Source organism: Aplysia californica, unplaced genomic scaffold, assembly GCF_000002075.1.
Source record: "Aplysia californica isolate F4 #8 unplaced genomic scaffold, AplCal3.0 scaffold00394, whole genome shotgun sequence".
Taxonomy (NCBI): Eukaryota; Metazoa; Mollusca; class Gastropoda; order Aplysiida; family Aplysiidae; genus Aplysia; species Aplysia californica.
The window spans coordinates 408,115-412,827 of NW_004797664.1; the positions used below are offsets into that span (position 1 = coordinate 408,115).

The 4,713-nt window shown below is 39.9% G+C and overlaps 1 protein-coding gene across 2 annotated transcripts in view; it reads right to left on the bottom strand.

The window, feature by feature from the left end:
• LOC101855508 (zinc finger protein 543) overlaps positions 1-2,042 on the bottom strand; it is a 23,567-nt gene extending 21,525 nt beyond the window's left edge. For both annotated transcript variants that reach the window (XM_005103883.2, XM_005103882.2), the window contains exon 1: positions 1,891-2,042. The gene's annotated coding sequence lies outside the window, so the exon portion shown is untranslated. The remainder of the gene's footprint in view (positions 1-1,890) is intronic.
• Positions 2,043-4,713: the final 2,671 nt, after the last annotated feature.

A 4,713-nucleotide genomic window follows, 5' to 3' on the forward strand; every position in this document is an offset into this window, starting at 1 on the left:
TGGCTGGTCAAAATGTAATCATTTTAGGTCACATTCAAGTTTTGTCTTACGCGTGGTGAACGAACCATTTTAAAGGTATTCTAAGGGTTTTTCAGTGAATAAACTTTGAATTCTCCCTACATAGAGGAATCTATCATATTTTAAGGAAAGTCTCATAAATGAAAACCATTTTATGCGAAAGACAGAACAATATAAGTAAATTTTAGGGGCCCAAAGTAAAATTTGTCATAATAGTTATGAACGAAACAGTGTGTCATAATGGTTATGAACGAACTTTAAATTTATGCATAACATGCCCTATGACCAGTTTGCGTTTAAAAATAGCTGTTAAATGGTCTTTCATTTATCACTTGACTATAATTAAACCAGAGTGTTATTTTAGACAATTCTAGCCATTGAAACTTGACATAATTGATAGTATTTTGGTCACTTATTGTTCGTTCATAACTATTATGACATAAAAAAGTAATTTTATCAAAAATTAATAAAGGTTTTTATAAACTGTCAATTCTATGTATTTTTGGAAGTTATTTGCTATGTCTCAAAATATAACCTCAGCCTAGCTGAAGAAAGGAACTTTGAGTATTCATAAATTTGTGTCATCATTGTTATGAACGAACTTTTTGCTATTTCCGTCATTCAAGTCAGAATTACACCAAAACCATTGCATATACAGCTTTGGCAGTTACTGAGCCTGAAAGAGCAATCATAAGGCTATATAATATGGGTGATTAAAGAATTATTACATAAAGTTGATTTTGGACCTCATTTGTCACACCCAGGTATCCCACCTTTTGGCAAATGCTCCTATAACAAATATATGGAGCCTAATGTTTTTCAAGACAGGGAGATCTTTACAAATCAGTATTTTATTGCCTCAAACACGATGATCTATCGTTATTTCGACAAAAACACCGAGCGTTGACCCGGCGGCGGCGCACCGGCGGCGAGCGAGTCGGCTCTATACTGTAGTGTACCCTGCGTGCGGGGTCACATGCTTTCCGAGTCTCGCGGAAGGATTGATGAAAAATAATTCCAAGTTAAAAAATGATGTTAAAACACAAAAGTAAATTAATTTGGTTGTCTACAAAGATGCTACGGCTATTTAACTTTTCGAATCGAGCCGAACTACGCGGGTCACCATTTTGTTTTGCCCGGAAATTCTCGCGCTACTCCTCTCTCTCTTTCTCTCTCTCTCTCCACTGCCCACAGACAAAATTGTTAGCTTTTAGTAGGCTACAGTTGTAATGGAACGTTTGTTCACGGCACAGAATTCTACAATTTTTCTGTTATCACAGTGTAGAATTCTGTGGTTTAGGGTGAACGCAAAATTTGGTGAACGCGCACCGGGTGAGAATAGCCACAAGACTCGCCTGCACTATTCTCACTCCGGGTGAGAATAGAGGTGGCCTTACGGTATTGCGCAGTACCAGAATAACTCTAGATCCATCTAGATATATCTAGATCCAGTCTAGATCTAGGTAGATTCAAGCCATTGGGCTTGGGGGGTTTCAGGAAAGTTTGCCCGGGGGGGGGGGGGGGGGGGGGGGGGTGGTGGGGGCAGGGAAGCCCCCCTGACAACAATATTTCAATTTATAAATCAATCAAGTAGATCTAGTAATAAGCTAGATATCTCTAAATCTAGATCTAGAGAACTAGATCTAGATATCTAGTCTACTGTAATTTCAGGTCTTCAAGTTCGACTTCCGAGCAAGTGGCCAGCTTACATTATTTTGGCACTGCCTTTTGTTGGTGTTCTATCATCTATGCTATGCATAGCTAGATCTAGATCTAGTATAGATCTTAGACTTAGTTAGATGCTATGGGTTGCTTGGACCGATTCAGAATTGTGTTTTACAAAATCACTCAGTGGGGTGGAAGGATACCCACCAATTATCTGTTGACCAGAATTATTGCATCATGAGTACGATCGGTGTTCCGACAACAAATTCGCTAATATCAATAGTCAATAGCCCCAAGTCAATAGTTCTAGTGTTGTGGTCGGCCATTTTGAGGTGCGGGGTGCGGCGGATGTGACTTAGTGGTAAGTGGCAAGTGGTGGGCCAAGAATCGATTCCAAAACCGATTCCTGCAATTTAAGCTGCTGAGAAAAAGAACCGACCCTTTTTCGTAAACTAACGATTCTCAATTACTCTATTTTTATCTTAATTTTTCTTTAAAGAATGTATTTTTGGAAGAAAAAAATGTTGATGCTTTGTTATGTTCTGAAATTGAGGTTATCCTGAACCTTGAAGATTTAAGAAAGAGTAATGGGAAGCAAATTCATTGTCAAAGATTATATCGATCTAGTATGCAGTGTAAAAACGTATTCGTTGCTTTCACCTTTTTCTCATTCATTTGTTGTTGCTTTTATATTCCCTTTTCTTTCAATTCAAAATCTATAACTGTAACATCTGCCCACGAGGCTCTATATTATAGGCTCTCATTTCTCGGTGTAGGTCCAGTGGCGGCTCGTGGTTTATAGAACTGACCGGCGGTCATTCACGTCGACTATTTTTCCATCCTTCACCCCCTTCCTTCACAACACACACACTCACACACACACACATGCTCTCTCTCTCTCTCTCTCTCTCTCTTTCTCTCTCTCTCTCTCTCTCTCTCTCTCTCTCTCTCTCTCTCTCTCTCTCCTTATTTTATACCCCTACTTTCGCCATCCCCACCCCCTCCCCCACTCACTCACACACACACACACACACACACACACACACACACACACACACACACACACACACACACACACACACACACACACACACACACACACACACACCACAGTAAACATTGTAATATAATGTGAGAGAGCTAAAATATGCGGTAGCGTCAAGAAACGATATTAGGAATAATGTAAGATGGAAGTTACTGAGATTAATAGAAACTCACTTGATCAGCACAGAAAAAGAAAACACACTACTTGAGTCTAAGCTAGAAAACAAACTGAAAGCGAGAAGCAATAAATCGCTGGTCCTGGCCTCCAGTACAGTACTTTACTCGTACTTTCTACACCCCCATACAAAATATCGACGTGCACTGAACCCGTTAAATATATGTAATAAGAACTGTCCTGTATGATGACAAAAAGTCAATTGCTACTGTACCAGACGCTGTCCCAAGCAGATCAAGTCTACAATCAGATGCTATACAAAGCTGGACAAAGCACACAAGTTTCCGATCATTATATCATCAAATGTACTTCATCGCACTTCTCAGTTCTCAGAACTGAACACTGAACACTGTGTTGTAACAAAGTGGGGAAGTGTGTCAAATGCTTATTATAGAACTTGGTGTCTAGCTGGGGTGAGGGTTGAAAAGGGAGGGGGTTTTCGGCCCAGACTCTGACAGCCGAGTGTCTATCGCTCCTCGTTAAAATTTTCCGTATGGATATATCTTCACTAGATGATTCCTTCTTTCGCCGGCCAGACTCCTAAGGGCCAGGTAAGTTATTAGTGGGGAGAAAACGATGAGTAAATGCCAAACAGGAACTATAATAATAATAATAATAATAATGAAGATCATTTCTATAGCGCCCACTCCCGTGTAAACACAGCTCTAGGCGCTTTTACATAAATGCATGTAAGAAAAATATTCATGCACGCGACACACACACACTCACTCATATACACACAAACACACACATATACACATACACACACACAAACACACGCATACACACTTACGAACACATAACACGCACACATGTGCACACACATGTATGCCAAACACACACACACACACACACACACACACACACACACACACACACACACTCACACACACACACACACACGTACACACACACACACACACACACACACACACACACATCTACTTGCTTATCAACACGCACACGATGACACATCGTCACGAAATGAGAATAAAATAATGTATACACTGCAATTCACAAAATACATAAATGGATACATAGACATTTACATAACATTGTACTGAACATGAATCTACTGACTTAAAAAGGATGTCATTAAATGTGTCTTTAAAGATTTTTTGAATTTAGACTCAGATGTTGTATGTCTCAAGGGTTGGGGAAGAGAGTTCCAAACTGACGGAGCAAGGTGGGCGAACGATCTTTCGGCTATTTTTTTTACCGCCTATAGGTGGTTAAAAAGTCAATTTAAAAAAAAAGAGTAGTGCCATGCTGACAATAAATGTTCTGATAGTAGTTAGAGAAAGGCTGAATGATAGATACATGTTTTGCTGATAAAATAATATATGTGTCTGTGCTGCTCAAGACAGTCTCATTTTTAATTTTGTAAGCTACAAAGAGGCCAATCTGGCAATTAAGGGATATACTAATCTTTCAGTGGACCACACTAAGTGTAGAATTCTGTGCTGTGGACTGACGATGGATTTGTCCATGGGACTGACGTCATCGCTAGCCTTAGCAAAGCCCGCCGTGTGTTTGGCCTCGTAGCCTACGTAGGCCTAGTACGAAGTTCCGCAACGTGACGGTTTGATGGGAGACAATTTAAAATTACGAGCCGGCGCGATAACAAACGTGAAGAAATGAGGTTACGCGACAAAACAGCAGTAAATCCCACTTGTCTATTTGAGCGCCTTCAAATCGGCAAGGTGTTTTTGAATGTTGATACATGTTTGTTTGGATTTACTTAAAACTGAATGAAAATCGTCATCAGCAATAAACCTCTAGTCAACAGTGCAGTTGACAAAAATCTGACC